This window comes from Manis javanica, chromosome 9, assembly GCF_040802235.1.
Source record: "Manis javanica isolate MJ-LG chromosome 9, MJ_LKY, whole genome shotgun sequence".
NCBI lineage: Eukaryota > Metazoa > Chordata > Mammalia > Pholidota > Manidae > Manis > Manis javanica.
This window is the reverse complement of record NC_133164.1, coordinates 10,597,815-10,617,248: the sequence shown is the minus strand read 5'-3', so window position 1 is coordinate 10,617,248 and position 19,434 is coordinate 10,597,815. Positions and strand designations below refer to the sequence as shown.

The 19,434-nt window shown below is 37.0% G+C and overlaps 1 protein-coding gene and 1 long non-coding RNA gene across 5 annotated transcripts in view; both read left to right on the top strand.

Moving 5' to 3' along the window:
* Positions 1 to 19,434, top strand: part of UBAC2 (UBA domain containing 2) — a 158,067-nt gene that overhangs the window by 48,837 nt on the left and 89,796 nt on the right. The window lies entirely within an intron of this gene.
* On the top strand, positions 6,347 to 18,871 carry LOC118973628 (uncharacterized). Its single transcript, XR_005063086.2, has 2 exons — positions 6,347 to 18,261; positions 18,626 to 18,871. It is a non-coding gene; the product is annotated as an uncharacterized lncRNA (long non-coding RNA).

The following is a 19,434-nucleotide window of genomic DNA, read 5'->3' as shown; positions in this document are numbered from 1 at the left end:
TGGCAGCATTGGGCAGAACATGAAAAAGCTGTGAACGTGCCCTGAAAGTTACTAAATGGTGCTCAGTTTTATAATCAAATAAGTAAGAGAGGTATGACAGTTTATACAAATGGCTCTAACAGTTTTGATATTCTGTGACTGTTTTTCCAGTATGTATACTATAGTTAGAATTTAAAATGGGTGTTATATGTATAAGTTTTTTTCCTAAACTACATGACACAGTATTTCAAACACCATTAGTATAACAGTTGTGACACTCCTGTGATATAAACCTAAGAATAATTTTAGGTTCTGATTATGATTGGGCTCAACACAGCATAATTCTAAATTTATAACTCTGCAAGATGGGGCATCCTGCTTGGTGCAAATAGTAACCGTAAAGAAGAAAAATACCATTTTCTGAAAATTATTTAGATAACCAAAGAGAATTATAAGCAGAAATTTTTGTCAAAAGCACATAGTAATATTGTTTTATGTTTTGTGCCTCTGAAGTCTTGCATGCAGCACAAGCTTTATTTTTACCAGAATGCACATGTATGTAAATGTTCATAAGAATGCAATTGGAATTTAGTAGAGGTGGATATTATAATACCATATTGTAGCTGTCTGCTTTCATCTTCCCAAATAATATACTTTAAGCTCATTCTTGGGCAGATTTTAATACCTACTTCTAGCGTTTCTGTATCAGTATCCAAGGGTATAGGTATCAGCAGTAAGTAGAATATTTTCAAAATCCATAAGCTGAGTAAGTAGGAGTCAAGAGTTTGTACTCAGTTACACAGTTATATAGAAATTGATGGTTGATGGAGTGGACACACACACACACACACAGTAGTTCTAAGGAAGGTTAAAAATAAGGAACAGGAAGCTAAACTGTAAAAGGTGGTTTTTACTATACTGTCTGTAACTTCTAATAACTTAGAAAATATGCTAATAATATATTATAGTAAATTATTTTTTGAAAAGCCTATTTTAGTCATTTTTAGGAAAAGAGGGAAGAAATTCCTCAGTGAGGAAAGGAATACCTTGACACTGTCTTGTACAAGATAACCACTTAGTAAATGTTTGAGCACGCATATATACATGCATGAATGAATGAGAGGATTGTACCTCATATTTTTCAAGAATGATCAGTTCCCTCTGATTTCCCTGTCTCTTCATTCAACAAATATTTATTGAGCGCCTGCTTTATGGTAGGCACTGTTCTGAGATCTCAGGATCCTGGACTGATCAAAACAGGTAACAATCTTTCTCACTGAATGTACATTATAATTGGGGGTGGAAGGCAGTAAACAATATAATATATAGTCTGTCAAATGATGATATATGCTGTGTAAAAATTAATAAACCAGCCAGCCAGACAGGGAAGGGATACAAGGTATGAGTGGGGTTGCAGTTTAAGCAGTCTGGTCAGTAAGGGCCTCAGTAAGCAAGTGACATTTGAACGGAACATAGACTTGGAGGAGTCGAGGAGTGAGCCACGTGGTGATCTGGGGGAAGTGTATTCTAGGCATACGGAACTGTCAGTGCAAAGGCCCTCAGGTAGAGGCCTGACTCAGGCAACTGTAGCTGGAGCAGAGTGAGATGATGTCAGGAAGGTAGGAGGTCATGGGGACTTACAAACCATTGTACAAACCTTGGCTTTTACTCAGAAGGCAATGGGGAGTCATTCATGAGTCTTTGGGAGGAGGCAGAACTGGTCTGTACTATTTTTTTATTGTAGTTCTTATTTCATAAAAAAAAAATAGTTCACTCATTTACATGTTCTATTACTTCTATTTCTCAGATTATCAAATTCTCCTTTAGGGCAGTCTGTTCCTTCCTGTGGTTTGTGTATTTGACTGTGAGCTCATGTTCAGTAGACTTTGTTTGCTGTGGGAGCCCCCATGTGCCCTAGCTCATGAAAGTGTCCTTACAGAGGGACTCTGTTTACTGCTGCTGGGTCCCCAGGGGTTTTTGTTGTCCTGGACTAGCTTTTGTTATTCTCTTACCTTAGAGTTCCCATACCATTCAAGTGGGGTAAATCTAGACCCCAAATTTAGGGGGGAGTGTAAGCATGCTTTGGTCTTTAATTATTTGTTGGGTATGTTTATTTTTTTCTTTTGCAAAGCCCTTGGTGTAAGCTAAATGTCTTCACTGCTTCAGCAGACTGAATGGAGTATTTTCAGCCTTCTCTGTGAAAGGCACAGGTCTTTAAGCATCTGGCCTCATCCCCGGCTCTTCCTCCTGAGTAGCTTGAGCCTATGTACATCATGTGTTCTATCTCTGAGTAGGTCTAAAAATCCAGTGTCCAACTCCAGGGGCTTGTATGTAGGTCCAGGCCCCTGGGGCTGGGGTGGGGGGTTCACTGAAGTAGCACTAAGCAAAGCACTGTTTGTTCTGACATTTGGGTTTATTACAGAAAATTTTGAGCATACACAAAAATGGAAGAGCACTATAATGAATGTAAGTTTCAATATCATCCAGCTTCAGCAATGATCGATTTATGGCCATTGTTTTATCTATATCCTCATTCTGTGATTCTAACATGGACCCGTAGTAAACTCCCTGTGGTGTATAAACCCAGGAGCAGAAATGTAGGGTCAGGTCATAGGGTGTGTGTGTGTGTGTGTGTGTGTGTGTGTGTGTGTGTGTGTGTGTGTGTGTGTGTGCTACTTTGCTCTCTTTCTCTGCAGTTTGTCCATTTATCTACTCATCTACCCCATAATCTATTATCTTAAAATTATTTTGCTTTTTAATATATATATATGTATATAGTATAGCAAACCACTAAAAAAGTGACTTTTTATTCATCTATTTGAAAATTAACTGAAATATTCATGTGTTTTCATTTTTCTATACATATTTTAGAGTAAGTTAATTAGTTATTTTAAAAATTCAGCTGGAATTTGAGATGGCATTGAATTTATGTATTGACCTGGGGAACAACTAATACCTTTATTAAGTTTTCCCATTAAAGAACATGGATATCTCTCCATGTATTTATAAAGTGATTTTTTTAAGAAAAGCCTGTTTTGTTAATTAGATTTAAAAATTTTCTTGTACACATCTTTTGCATTCCTAGATATCATATAGTTTTTGTTATGGTGAATGATATTGTACTTATTTATGTTTCATAAGTGTAGTTATTTTACTGCTGGAGTGAAGTTACTGATTTTTGTTAAGTTGATTGTGCATTTGGCAACCATGTTGAACTATTCTGTTTATTGATTCTATTCATTTTTCTAGGTGGTATGGTAAGTGTTTTACTTTTTAAGAAACTGAAAAACTGTTTTCCAAGTGTCTGTAACATTTTGCACTCTGATCAGCAGTGTATGAGAGTTCCAGTTACTCCACATCCTCAGGTCATTTGGTAGTATCAACTTATAAAAAAAATTTCAGCCATTCTAATATTGAGTCTTCTAATTCAGGTACATGGTATGTCTCCATTTATTTAGGTCTGTTTTTTAAATAAATTTTTCTCTTAAGTAGTTATAATTTTCAGCATACAAATCTTGCACATATTTTTTTAGAGTCATAGCTACGTGATTTATAGTTTTAGGCATTATGGCGAATGGTGTTTAAATTTTCTTTCATCTTCAGTGGTTGCTTGCCTAGTATATAAAAATATAACTCACTTTTTTTTCAGTTGGTGTTTATTCCCGGAATACTGATATAATTCAATGTAAAGATATCTATTAGCATATGTCATGCATTTCATTACAGCAGTAGGTGAAAGGCAGAAAAACTAATCATCTTAAAATTCAAATATAATCAAGTCATGCCCATGCTTAAGACAGAAGCATGGATTTCTATTGCTTTTTTATTTTATTTTAGATTGTGGTAAAAAAAACAAAACCTACATAATGTAAAGTTCATCTTAACCATTTTTCAGTATGCAGTTAAGTAGTGTTAAATACATCCACATTACTGTGCAACAGATCTCACAAACCTGAAACTATACCTATTAAACAATAACTGTCCCCAGCCCTTTGTATCCACCATTCTGTTTTCTCACAGAGCAGTTTTAGTAGTTTTTTTTTAAAGATCCTTTTGGATTTTCTACATAGATATTCATGTTGTCTGAGAATAGAGACATTTTTGTTTTTTCCATTCCAGTCTATATACATTTTATTCATTGTCTTGCCTGATTGCAGTGCCAGAGGATCCAGTTCAGTGATGTTGAATAGATGGAGGTAGTTGACACCCTTGATTTGTTCTAGATCTTAGGGTGAAAACATTCAGTCTTTCATCACCAAGCAGGTTAGCAGATATTTCTTAGATGCTTTTTATTAGGTTGAGGATGTTTTTTAATTTATAGTTTGCCTAGAGTTCTTACCATGAATAGACGATGAATTTTGGCAAATTATCTTTTTGAATCTGTTGATATGGTTTATAGTTTTCCTTATTTAAATTGCTTCTGTTGTGAATTTTACTGATATTTGAATGTTGAACCAACCTTACATTCCTATTATAAACTCCACTTGATGTATTATCCCTTTTATGTATTTCTGAAATTGGTGTGCTATATATCATTGAGAATTTTTGCATCTATGTTCATGAGTGATACTGGCCTATGATTTTATTTTCTTATAATACCTTTGGTTTTATCAGACTAATGTCCCAAAATTATTTGGGACATATTCCTTCTGTCCTATTCTCAAGTGTTTGTGCAGAATTAGTATCATTTCTTCCTTAAATACTTGGTAGATTTTGCCAGTGAAGCTATCTGGACCTGGAGTTTTCTTTTTTGATGGGTTTTTTTTCTTTCTCTGTGAATTCAGATTCTATTACATATTAACAACTATAAAGAACTGTAGCGATGCTTTTATATATATATATATGTTTATACACACATGGATGTTTATAGTGGCTTTAATTATAATTGCCAAAACTTAGAAGCAACCAAGATGTCCTTTAACAGGTGAATGGGTAAACAGACTGTGGTATATCCAGACAATGGACTATTTATTATTCAGCACTAAAAGAAATTAGCAATTAAGCCATGAAAAGACAGAGAAACAGAAACTTTAAATGTATATTACTAAGTGAAAGAGGGCAATGTGAAAAGGCTACTTACTATATGATTCCAACTATATAACATTCTGGAAAAGACAGAACTATGGAAAGAGTAAAAATATCAGTGGTTGTCCAGGTTAAGGGGGAGGGAGGAATGAATGGGCAGAGCACAAAGGATTTTTAGGTCAATGAAAATACTCTGTATTATAGTGTAATGATGCATACATGTGATTACACACTTGTGCATTATAGATAGAATGTACTACACCAAGAGTGGTCCATAATGTAAACTATGTGCTGTCTGGTAATGATGTGTCAATATAGGTCCATCAGTTGTAACACATGTACCACTCTGGTGCGGGATGTTGGTAGTGGGGGAGGCTATGCATGTGTGAGTGATACCTCTGTACTTTTGATTTTGCTATAAACTTAAAACTTCTCTAAAAAGAAGAACATCTTTAAAAGAAAGAAAAATGTTTTGAAGATTTTTCTCTGTTTTGTTTCAGTGTCATTGATTTTTGTTCCTGTCATTGTTCATTCTTTCTGTCCACTTGCTTTACAGTTACTTTGATTGTCTTTATCTACTTTCGTAAAGTAAAAACCAAGACCATTAATTTGAAACCTTCCTTTTTTAATGTAGGTATTCAGGGCTGTACATTTCCTTTAAATACTGCTGTAGCTGCATCTGACAATCTTTATGTTGTGTTTTATTTTCATTCAGCTACACATATTTTCTGACATCCCTTGTGACTTCCTCTTTGATTCATGGATTATTTAAAAATGTGTTTAATTTCCAGGATTTTCAGAATATATTTCTGTTATTGATTGCTAATTTAATTCTGAGTAGTCAAAGAACCTACTTTGTATGATTCCAATTCTTTTACATTTGCTGAAGTTTGTTTTTTTATCTCTTTTGCTGAGTATTCCAGATGCACTTAAGGAGTGTGTATTCTGATATTGTTGGGTGGTGTGTTTTGTGAATGTCAGATCAGGTTGTTTTTTGTTGTTGTCATTGATATATTTTTTTGTCTTTTGTATCCCTACCGGGTTCTGTTAGTTATGAAGTGAGTTGGAATACTTCAACTCTAATTGTGGATTTGTCCATTTCTCCTTTTTGATCAACCTGACTTTCAGCTTTCTGTAGTTTCCTTCTTAATTCTTAATGGAGTATTTTCTCTACAAGTATTTTCAAAGTGAGTATGTGTAGCAAAGCTCTGAATCCTGTATACATGAAGATATTTTTCCATTTGCTATCACTTTAAAATAATAATTTGTATGGATTAAAAATTCTAGGTTGAAGTTCTCTTTCTTTAATATTTTAATAGTACTATTGCACTTTCTTATTGAATTCACCTGTGTCTTTTCAGAATTCTGAGATTGATCTTGTTTTTGTCATTTGTTTATTCTTTGCCTTTCAAAGTTTTTAGAATTTCCCTTTCTCTTTCTTAAATATCGCCATAATGTGTCTATGTGTAGGTTATCTTTATCTAAACTGTATAGCTAAGAAACCTTTAAATGAATTTTTTTTTGTTCTTTAAATGGCTGTGTTTATTTCTTTAAGCATACGCTCTCCATCTCCTCCCCCTGTTCAGCCCTTTATGCTGACATCTGGGAGAGTTCCTTAGTTTATTTTTCTGGCTTGGTAATTTGTTCTTCAACTGTATTTACCACATTTGCTATGTTTTTTTATAATTAATATTTCCATGTAGTCCGATTTTATATTTTTAACTTTTTCTCTCACCTCTCATATTAGTATAGGTATTAATACATATTCTAACTTGGGGTTCATTTATTCTAAAAATTCTCCTTTCATTAGTAATATCATTCAGTTGTTTCTCTTCATTATGATGGAATGATGAGAATCAGAAAACTAATTTATTTCTCTTCTTGAATTTTTCCTGAATTATTTTGATCATCTCCCCTTCTATTTTCTTGGTTCTCTCTTTCTGAAAAATCCTAGTATCTAGATGTAGAGCTTTCTGGACAGATTTAGTTTTAATCTCTTTTTTTCCCTCTTTTTATGTTTTTTTTGTATTTTGCTCTCCTTGAAGGAAGATTTCTTAAGCTCTGTCTTCCAACTCTTCTAATTAATATTTTAAAATAAACTTCTATGAAGTACAACATGTACATAAGAAGTGTACATACCCTAAGTTTAGTGCTCCTTGAATTTTTACAAAGTGACACCATCCAGATGAAAAGTAGAACATCAGCTGCACCTTAAAACACCCACTTTTCCTGTCTCCCAGTCTGCTTCCTCCCAAAGCCTATCCTGATGTTTAGCACCCTGGCTTAATTTTGTTTGGTTTTGAACTGTATATAAATGTAAATGTAGACTTCTGGGTCTAGTGTCTTTCTCTTAATACCGTGTTCAGTTTTATTTATGTTGCTGCACATCATAGTAATTGATGCTTTATCATAATTGTATAGCATATCATTGTATGAATTATTACCATTTATCCATTCTACTGTTGATGGACATTAGAATTGCTTCTGATTTAGGACTATTACAAATACTGTTGCTGTAAACATTCTTAAATATGTCTTTTGCTGTATATGTATACATTTCTGTTGGATGTATACCTAGGAGTGGAAAGCTGAATCATACAGAATGCGTATGTTTAGCTTTAGAAGGTGTTGCCAGTTTTCCTGTGGGTCAGGAATTCGGGAGCAGCCTAGCTGGTTATGGTCAGAATGCCAGCATGGGTCACAGTCATCTGAGGGCCTGACTTGACTGGAAGACCCTCTTCCAAAATGGCTCACTCACATAGCTGTTGGCAGGAAGCCTCAGCTCCTTCTCATGAAGCTGGCATGACAGCTTCCCCCAGAGTGAGTGATCCAAGAGAGTTGGCAGTCCTTTTAATTTTAGTCATTTTAGTGGCTATGTAGTGACATTATTGTGGTTTTAGTGTGCATTTTCTTAATGACTGGTGATATCAGTACTTTTTCATCTACTGAGTACATTTTAAATGTTTTTACTATCCTAGTTTTAATTTCCAGTAGTTCTTTTCTGTTGTCTGAATATTTATTTTTACTGGCATCTATTTATGTTTCATGGATGCAATATTTTTTCATATATCTTTCATGATATTAAGGAGACTCCTCCCTCCCCACCACTTCAAGGTTTTCATTTCCCTACAGTTTCTGGGTTTTTCTTAGTTCCTTTTTTTCCTCCTTATTTTCTGCTTTGGATGGTAGGGGCTTTCCTTAAATATCTCTAGGCCTTTGGCTATCTATTTATATTTAAAAGCCAGCTTCTTAAAAAACTGGTGGAAGAAATGGATTCAGTGTGAGTGGCTGAATGACCATGGACTTTATTGTAGGGTCCCCTGGTTGAGATGTTACACTGTGAACTCCTAGTATTGTAATCTATAAATTTTTATCTCTTTTTCCCTCATGAATTGTCAGATTTCGCAAAGCATGCTCTCCCAGAAGGGTAGAAGTCTGGGAGTCTCAACATTTAGTATATAAACATTGATTTTAGTATTGTATTTGTTCTCTCAACTGTGCTTGGGAGTCTCCAGTCCCAAGACACTCCTTGCTACTAATTCTAGATAATAAAACCCCAGTCGTCTGCCTGGCTAAGGAGGGGCAGTCCGCTCGGGGGCAGTGTTAGGAGGGGACCAGTGTTCTGACTGCCTCTTTGCAGTTCCGTAAAAGCACAGTACTGCTAATCCTGCAGCCCTTGGGGTTTTTGAGTGTTAATCAGTTTGTTTCTTAGATTTCGCCAAGGCTGAATTAACATTTCATTTTCTTAAGTTTGTCAAGTTAGTTAGCACTCTACTCCTGTTTTCGAGCTCAGAAAAATTTTTACAATCATCAACTTTTTTATCTTTGGGGATTTATGCCTTGACAGAATCTTTTAACACCATTTTTACAAGATTTTAGGAGAGAATAAAGGATGTAAATAGATATGCTCAACCACCTTTAATTGGCAGTATTGATTTTTAAAAATGTGTGTTTTAAGAACACTTACAATTGTGGAATAAGATTATTTTCTCTCCATTGATTGTATCAGTTTACCTCTAAAGACATTTAAAAATGTTATCAAGGTCATTGCTCATTATGTCATCCTCCAACAGTATTATTTGACTCAGAATAAAATAGACTTTGTCATCACCGTGCTCCGTCTTACTTCCAAGAGCCTGTTTCTGGGTCTCTTAGTATTTCAGTTGGTTTTGTCTCATACCAGTTCTCCCCTAGTCACAGCAACTGTGAGCATTCCAGGCCCATTCTTTTGTTTCTTTGCAGACTGTGTTTTAGGCATCTGCATACTGTACTTTGTAAACTGCTGGGATGGTGGTAGTGAAGGGGGGAGCAGAGAAGAGGGTGCTTGGTGTAAATTCCTGCACCTGCAGGAATTTAATGTTCTTCTAATTTTTGCAAATACCCAGTTTCCAGCAGGATGAATTTCCTACTAGTCTCCCCAAAGAAGGCATTTTCCTATTGTTCTTGATGAGATTATATGTTTGACATAGATCTTGCTTCATCCAAATTTTCTAATTCTGCCTCTTGACACTTCAAAGGATAAAACATTATAGGACTGGGCACAGATGATTCAAGAGGCTGCAAAACAAATATTATGATGCTACCATAATTATTTGGTGTTCTTATTTGGTTGTATAGATGTATCTAAAATAATTAATGTAATTCTTTCTTAATTTTGTAGCCCAATGTTAGGCTTTCATTTCGACTACAGTGTTACTGCAGTAACAGAGTTGGTACCAAGAGGTGGTGTTAACTTTTAATCTCAAAAGTGCTGAGGGATTGAGTTCTCTAGAGCTGAGGGCCAGTTAGAGTGTAGCAGCCCACCTATAATCATCTGTGGTCATCTTGAATATCAACCGTTGGGATATTTTAAGGGAAGTGGGTATTGTGGGCAAAGTTAACAATAAGTGACAGTTAGCTTTCTAAATTATTTGTCCCTCTGGCTTGAACTTGGGCTAAGTATTCAACATAAAATCATCACAGCTTGAATGATGATCAAAGCCTTCACTCTAGAAGTAAGGCAGTATTTCTTAAAATAAAGATAGAAATGAGGGCCTCAAATTTGAAGTGATCATATTAATAATAGAATAGATGAATTGAATCAATAGATATTTTAACTATTTTCTCTCCTTTGATTCCTATTTTTTAAAAAATACTTTATGAGATTGGTATGGTTATTTCTATTTTACTGGTAAGAAAACTGATATTCAGAGAGATTAAGAGATCTGCCCAGGAGTATATAACTCAGCTGACAGAGCTGGAATTTTGACCTAGATTATTCTACTCTGACAACAGAGTGCCTTCCCATCAAGATAAAGTAATAGAAGTTGACAGATTAATAGCTCAGTATGTTTATCAGTTTGCAGAGGATTATGTTTTGAGTATTGATCACAACAAATGTTTAGACTCTCTTAATAAATTACTCTTTATAAAGTCTGCTGCTGTGGAGCTAAGCCTTTGGATTCTGAGCCCTGTCTCTTACCCGCTTCTCTCTTTCCCTATCTCCTACCCTAAACTTCTTCCCACTGTTCTCTACTTACCCTTACTTCTTTCCCTCCCAGAAACGCCCTCTTGTTTGATTAGGCCTACCAGAGATTTTATTAAGTAGGTACTTAAATGTGATTGCACAAAGCAAAGTTGACTAATGAAAGAGAAGTTTCTCAAAGCTTTTATTTAGGGGGATAGGTATGAAATAATAAATAGCCCTGGCACAAGAGCTGTAGGAAAAGCTGAAAGGTCTCTTCTCACAGAAACTTGATTTGACTGTCCCCACTCTCAGACTAGGTCACAGTCTCTTGTGATACGCTTTCTAAAGGCACTTCTCACCATAGATATTGAATAATTCATTACACAATGAATGGTTTAATATCTGTCTCCTCCAAGAAAATTTAAACGTTATGGAAGCAGGAGACCATGTCGGTCTTACCTGTTGATCATGCCTCCATTAGCACCTATGTTGGATGGATGGGTGAATGGGTGGTGGATAGAGTAAGTGAATGAAAAATCATTTGTCTTTTGATTCCATTTCATCTCCTTTTGTTTGGACTATTGCAGTAGCCTCCTAACTGTTTTCCCTGTCACCGTCTTAAAGCTATGCCCTCAGTGTCTATCCCACTCCCCTAATTTCATCTCCAAAGGAGATCTTATATCTTTTTTAAAAATTAATTAATTTATTTATTTTGTTGTCATTAATCTACAATTACATGAAGAATATTATGTTTACTAGGGTCCCCCCTTCACCAAATCCCCCCACAAACCCCATTACAGTACTGTCCATCAGCGTAGTAAGATGCTGTAGAATCACTACTTGTCTTCTCTGTGTTGCACAGCCCTCTCCATGCACCCCCCACACATTATACATGCTAATCGTAATGTCCCCTTTCTTTTTCCCCACCCTTATCCCTCCCTTCCCTCCCTTTCTCCCCAGTCCCTTTTCCTTTGGTAACTGTTAGTCCATTCTTAGGTTCTATGATTCTTCTTCAGTCTTTCTTTGTTTCTATAGTCTTTGGGTTTGAGGTGAGTCTCTTGTAAGCAGCATAGAGATGCGTCTTGCTTTTTTATCCATTCTATTATTCTGTGTCTTTTGATTGGTGCATTCAGTCCATTTACATTTAGGGTGATTATTGAAAGATATGTACTTATTGCCATTGCAGGCTTTAGATTCGTGGTTGCCAAAGGTTCAAGGTTAGCTTCTTTAGTATCTTACTGCCTAAATTAGCTCACTTATTGAGCTATTTTAAGCACTGTCTGGTCATTCTTTATTTTTCTACCTTCTTATTCCTCCTCCTCCGTTCTTTATATGTTGGTTGTTTTATTCTGTGCTCTTTTGTGCTTCCTTAAACTGCTTTTGTGGGTAGTTGATTTTATTTTTTGCCTTTAGTTAGTATTTGGTTGGTCTGCTTTCTTTGCTGTGATTTTATTTTCTCTGGTGACATCTGTTTAGTCTTAGGAGTGCTCCCATCTAGAAGAGTCCCTCTAAAATACCCTGTAGAGGTGGTTTGTGGGACGCAAATTCCCTCAACTTTTGCTTGTCTGGGAATTGTTTAATCCCTCTTTCATATTTAAATGATAGTCGTGCTGGATACAGTATTCTTGGTTCAAGGCCCTTCTGTTTCATTGCATTAAATATATCATGCCATTCTCTTCTGGCCTGTAAGGTTTCTGTTGAGAAGTCTGATGATAGCCTGATGGGTTTTCCTTTGTAGGTAACCTTTTTCCTCTCTCTAGCTGCCTTTAAAACTCTGTCCTTGTCCTTGATTTTTGCCATTTTAATTATTATGTGTCTTGGTGTTGTCCTCCTTGGATACTTCTGTTGGGAGTTCTGTACACTTCCATGGTCTGATCGATTATTTCCTCCCCCAGTTTGAGGAAGTTTTCAGCAATTATTTCTTCAAATACTCTTTCTGTCATTTCTCTCTCTTCTTCTTCTGGTACCCCTATAATGCAGATATTATTCCTTTTGGATTGGTCACACAGTTCTCTTAATATTGTTTCATTCCTGGAGATCCTTTTATCTCTCTCTACATCAGCTTCTATGCATTCCTGTTCTCTGGTTTCTGTTCCATCAGTGGCCTCTTGCATCTTATCCATTCTGTTTATAAATCCTTCCAGAGATTGTTTCATTTCTGTAATCTCCCTCCAGGCGTCTGTAATTTTCCTCCAGACTTCATCTCTTAGCTCTTGCATATTTCTGTGCAGCTCCATCACCATGGTTATGAGCTTTATTTTTAATTCTTTTTCAGGAAGACTGGTTAGGTCTATCTCCTTCTCAGGGTTTGCCTCTGTGATCTTGGTCTGTATCAATTTCTTCTGCCTTTTCATGGCAATAGATATATTTGTGGGGAGCTGGCGCGTATGTTGGGTAAGAGAAAGTCCCTTCTTGCCAGTTTGTGGCCTTCCTCTCCTGGGAGAACAGCAGCCTCTAGCGGCTTCTGCTAGGCAGCTGCGTGCAGATGGGGCTTCTGATCTTGCCCGGCCGCTATGGAGTTTATTTAGCTCTGCAGTTGCTGTGGGCGTGGCCTGCCTCAGGCTGCTCCTCCAATATGGTGGAGCTGCGTCGGAGGGGGAACAGGTGGGAGGCTGTTTATCCCGGTGAGGGGCCTCTGAGCGCTGCAGGGGTTCGGGTGCCCAGAGTTCCCCAGGATTCGCAGCTGCTGGGCTAAGTGGCCCAGGGTGCTTCCGTCCAGCTGTGGGGTCCCTGTCCCTTTAAGACTTTCAAAAAGCACTCACTTTTGTTTGTCCCTGGGGTGCTGGCTGCGGGGACCCGCTCACAGGTCTTACTGTCCTGTTTCCCTAGTTTCCAGCACCCCACGCATGCACTGTGTCTGCGCTCTGGTCTGGATGGCTGGGGCTGGGTGTTCAGCCGGGAGATGGAGTGAGGGGCGCTCGGGTCCCGCCGGGCCACGGCTTGTATCTTACTCCCTTCGTGAGGCACTGGGTTCTCATGGGTGTGGATGTGGTCTGGCTATTGTCCTGTGTCTTCTGGTTTCTCTTTTAGGATTAGTTGTATTTGTTGTATTTTCAAAAATATATATGGTTTTGGGAGGAGATTTCTGCTGCTCTACACCCCGCCATCTTGGTTCTCTGTCTGAGATCTTATATCTTTATAGCTTCAGAAACCTGTAACTTCCTACTGCTGTTTATAAAGTTTAACTTGCTAGTGAGGTACCTCAGAGTTGAGTTCCAAGCCACCTTTCTAACCTCATTCTCTCATGACCCCTTGTACCCTATACAGTAGTTAAATTGCATTTTTCACCACTACCTGTCATTCCCAGGTCGTTTCACATCTCTCTGAATTGATTCATGCAGATCTGATGATGACATCCTTTCTCTCCTTGCTTGACAAATTTCTGCTCATCTTTGAAGTTTCACCTTGACATTTCTACTCTTATGAAACCTATCTCCCCAGTTAGAATTAATCACTCCTTCTTTTGTGCTTACAGATGACTTTATTCTTACAAGTTAGATATAACATTTATTCTTGGTTTTGTAATTATTTACCTTAATTGATCTCTTTCTCAACTGGATGCTTTTTAAAGAGCAGGCTCTTATTGTCTTTTATATCTTCTTCAGCATGGAGCATGCAGGAGATAGCCTGTAGTGGTGAAAAGAGCACTCTTTAATACCTAAGATTTCTGACTGGTTGAAATTTTGGTCAGCCACATGCTAGTTACATCAATTATTCTTTTGTACTAATGCCCTTTCTTTTTAAAAAATTTTTTGGTCAGTCACCTCAAGTCTCTTTACTCATGAGAATGAATTTGAGCTCAATGATATTTTTAAAGGATTAAAATGTTGATCATTTATGCAATCATTTCCAGGATCTCACCCTATAGAGAAATATGTCATCTATTCATTCTTGTGTTCTCAGAATATCTGTTTTCCCAACCAAAAATTCTCAAACTTCCTACCAATTCAATATTTGGGTATCTAATGCAGTGTGTTCGACATCATCTTTTAGGAATCCCGTGAGCATGCACCATATGTGTTCCAGGCCATTTACATCACACTGATGTCACTGTAATCCTCAGAATAACCATGTATAGTGGGAACTGTCATCTTCTTTGAGGAAATAGGCTCAGAAATCTTGACCACCATTTTCTGTAAAGTGGCAAAAGAAAATTCATGATGTTAGAAGATATGTAAGGAGAGGAAGCAGTGCCTTACTTAGGCATTTGACATTGAGGAATGATTAGGAAACGAGATTGCTACTCAGTGTAATCAAGGTATTAGTAATGTCTGAATCCCAGTGTCTGCAGAATCAAACTAGCATACAGAGCTTCTTGCCCTTGGAGATCGTTGGTTAATTGTGAAAGGAAACTTGGGCTTTCACACTGCAGGGATTTCTTTGACAATTTCAGTGGCCAGAGCATCTTTCCAGGGGACAGACTTAATGTATCCTGTTTGAAAGGGCTTGTAAGCTTCCCTCAGAGGACTAGGTAAAGCACACAATCAATTTCTATATTTAAATGTGAAGGGCAGGGTCACAGTTGACCTAAACCAGATTTTCTCAACCTTGGTCGACACTTTCGGCTGTGTAGGTCTTTGCTGGGGGTGGGGAGGCTGTCCTGTGCATTGGAGGATGTTTAACCACATCCCTGGCCTCTACCCACTAGATGCTAGCAACAGCCCTTCCCCCACCCTGCCGTGACATTACCGGGTGATACTTGGGGGACAAGTCTTCCCTGATGGAGGACCACTGACGTAAACTGAGCTTTTACAGAGTTTAACAACTATTGTTTTGAAATCCCATAATGTGCATGGTGCTGGGTAATAAATAGGATCTTGAAAAGAGCCCACGCCCCTGAGGAGCTGATGACCTCTGGAACTTGCTGAGATCCTTTGACTAGATAAAATATTTCTAGTAGTTGACTGAAATAGCTCTGCTTGAGGCAATTAGCAAAAATTTGTTTCAAAGGAGTTTAACATCTGTTTTCATTTCTGCTTTTGTGAGTTGCTTTGCTACTCAATTCCTTTATTTTAGTTGCCTTCCTCTTAGAACTTAAAATATTTGAGTGTAAGTCAAAATTTCCAGTTTAATAGGAAACATGTTTTATTCAAACAAATAAGAATATTAATAACTTGAAATTAGAATATGATGGTGAAAATTTGATCAATGTTAAGTCAGGTTGAGATGACAGCAGAGTAGGTAGCAGTGAAGGCAACTAGAAGTCTGGTTGTATTTAAGATTCACTTCCTGTTCTTGTTTATCATTGGAAAGTTGCACCTTATGAAAGATTTTAGATTCAGATCATTGTATTATTCTAAGAAAAAAATTTCAAAATGCTAACCGCGTCTTGGTAACCATGGCAAAATATATACACACAAAAATAATCTCATACCTATCTTAGAGCTGAATTTTTTTCTGTATGACATCTGTAAAGCTCTGATTTTTCTAATATACTTTATTATCTGAAGTCAGGAGGGAGAAAAGGCATTCTCAGTTACAAGAGCACAGGCATGCCTGTTAGCTGAAGTAGTAAAACCGATTCTGGCTGACTGAGTAGCCAGAGCTTATTATTAGAGTAGGTCAGAGAATATTTGGGAGGGCCAAGAACCAGTCTTAGATGCAACAAAGCCAGAACAACACTCGGAATTATCCCATCCTCTAAACTGGTATTATTTGCTTCCTTGATGCCTGATGTTGGTTTACAGAACAAGATTCGTGAGGGCAATTTGGTCTTTTTTTCAGCTCTTAACTTGTCACCTAGAACAGTGCCCAGCTCACAGCAGGCCCTTAGTAAATATTTGTTGTAAAAATTATTAGGCCAAGGATATGTTCATTAATATCAGCAACAGATTGGAGAAAAACATAGAGCAGCATTATGAAATGTTAATATTACACATTCTATTTGGAGATTTTTCTGGTGGTAGAATTTACTCTTAAGCAATCTTGATAAGTATAGTGATCAACTACCTTGTACCATAGAGCTTTGTTTTACATGTGTTCCTGGTTTGCATGAACAGCCACAACAGTCTTACAAGAATAGATATTACTGTGACCTTCATGAGAAAGTAGAGGTTTTGAGAATTGATTGAGTACTCTGGTCACATTTATTTAATTGGCAGAATCTAGATTGAAATTCATGCCTGTTTGACTCTTAGCTTAGGTGTTTCCCTCTGTGTAACACAGCCTAGTGCTACTTTCTGTTTTTTTAGGTAAAAAATGTACTTAATGGTCATCTGTTCACTATACTAGAAAATAATTTGAGTGTATAAGCTTATCAAACAGAGACTTCCTATATACATTTTCAACTGCAGTGTTGCAGATGTTTATAAAAGTAAATTTTAGGTCTAAAAATGACTTTATGATTGTATTCAAATTTTCTGCTAAAATAAGAAGTACAAAATAAATGTGTGCTGTAAGAAAATTTTCAGAACTGGAAGGAAAATACCCCATGGAATGGGTTCTGAAAAAGTACTGACTGACTCCCAGCATTTAGCTGTTAATTTCTTTTTAATTTAGTGGACAGAAGAAACTGCTGTTTTTCCTCCAACCTCCCAAATGCTGCTACTGCGTTTTATACTTTTTAAAAAATTGTGAAATAATTCAGGTTTATACAAAAGTTACAAGAGTAGGACAAAGAACTCTCTTACACCCTAAACCTAGATGCCCTAATTATTAACATTTTTATATTTGCTTCATCATTTTCTTTATTATGTACATGTGGTATTTTTTTCAGAATTATTTGGGAGCAAGTTGTAGATGTAGTGTCCCTTTACCCCTAAGTGCATCAGTGTGTATTACTTTATTCACATTTGGCAATTGTCCAAATAATGTCCTGCTTTATAGCAAAGAGAAAAAAACAGTCTGGTCCATGGTCCAGTACAGAATCACATCTTGCATTTAGTTGTTATGTCCCTTTACTCTTTAATCTGAAACAGTCCTCATTCTGTCTTCTTTGTCTTTTATGATCTTGGCATTTTAAAGAGTGTAAGCCAGTTACTTTATAGAAGATGGGATCTTATTTTAATAATGTGGGAAGACTGAAGTTTTTAAACGTGAAGAATTAGGTGAAAATAATTTGTACTTCCCATGTTTCTCTTGGTATAACCTGTTAAAGCTTTTCATTATAAAAATTTTCTATTGTAAAAGCAGAGAATATTAATAAAATGGGTCCTATTGCCCACATTCAATAATTAACATTTTGCCAACCTTCCTTCCTCTAGTCCCCTAAAAACTAATTACTTTAAAGTATTTTGAAGCAGTTTCCAGACACTATATTTGTTTAAGTAGGCTCTAAAAAGTGACATTTTCTTATATAACCATAGTAATACTTTCCTTACCAAAACTGTTTATAATTCTGTAATATTATGTACTACTAAAACTATATTCAGAGTTCTGCTGTGACTTTGGGAAAGGTTTTTTCATTTTATTTGCATTCGATTGTGGGATCTATTAAGTTTCTTCTTTTGCTTATTAGACCTTGCTTGCTTTTGGTGGCTATTTTAATGTTTTTACATGGTACATGTAGGTGATTAGCAACCAAAGCAGAACCAGGCCATGGGTTCCCAGCCCAGTGTGTTTTTTCTCTTCCTTTGTTGTAAGATAAAACACAACTGAAGTTAAAACTGTGTGGCATAGACTTTACAAAAGCCAAGTAAGTTGAGGAAGGGACGATGGGGAGCTTTGAGTGATTAAAGAAGTAAAGGAGGAGATAATGATGTGGGGTATGCCTGTGAGGAATAAGTGGAGGAAGGAGAGTAATCCAGCCAGGGAGAACCAAATACCTGTTATGATCATGGGGCAGAGAAAAGCCAGCTAGACCAACATGAAAGGTATGTATTGGGCAGTGGAGGGAAATGAGGCTGGAGGGGCTTGAAAGTGTGGGAGAGGAACCCCATGGTAGATCACGGGGAACTGTTTTCAGTCACTGAACATGAAATGACACAGTGAAAGTGGGCCTAAGAAAGATTGTACTTGTTTGCCAGAAGAGCTGGATAGTGTCTGTACTTTTCTTACACTCTGTTTATTGGTGTTTCATTCTAAGTAGGTTAAAACTGTATTAATCAGAAAGTAGTTTATGTTGTAACCACAAATTTACCCTGAAATCTCAATGGCTGAATACGTAAGTGTATTTCTTGTTTGCATTGCTTGGCCAACAGTGGTGGATGGGGTATGTTCTTTATCTACTTACTCAAGGACCCAGATTGGCAAAGGTCGCACCATCTGGAGCACTGCTGGTCGCTGTGGCAGGAGAGAAGAATGGAGTGGTACATCCCTTGCTGCTGTCTAACACTGCAGCCTCGAAGAGACATATGTCACTTTTGCTCCCGACCCACTAGCCAAAAGTAGGCATGTGTACCCCTCTAGGGGAACTTCAGGATGTTTGGTGAGCAGTAAGTGTTTCTTCCAGGATATAAAGCCTAATAAAAATTTAAAGTATGACTCGTGATATAACATTTCATTTCCTTATGTTCCATTATCAAAATAAGCATCATTTTTAATAGCAAAAAAAAAACTGTATTGGGGTGATTTGGGGATTAAATGAACACATTTGAGCTGTCAGATAGGGTGACTATTCATGCAAAAGTCATGCTACTCACACTAGGTATTCATTTGGACACATGTGTAATGTTGTAAAGGTTCCTGGGAACTCTAGATTTATAGTTTTGCATTTTGCTCCCTATCTTATTTAGATGAGCAACAACTATACCCACCCACCCCCTCTTACCCCCTCTACTCCTTCTAGTAACCCAAACCATTGAAATACAGATACAGGCTACCACCAACCTGTGAATAAAAAAAGAATGATACCCTAGATCCCCAAGAAACACCAAGCATTTTGCATTTTCTTAACTCCCATGAAGACTTCAGCAGGTACACTCTCCTCTCAGTGGGTACCTCCACGTAAAGTGCTTGTTTATTCCTGAGCAGTGGCCCTTAAACACTGTGCTGACTGTGTGGGAAAGAGCTCAGTGCCTTCATCACCTCCATCACCATCAGCATTT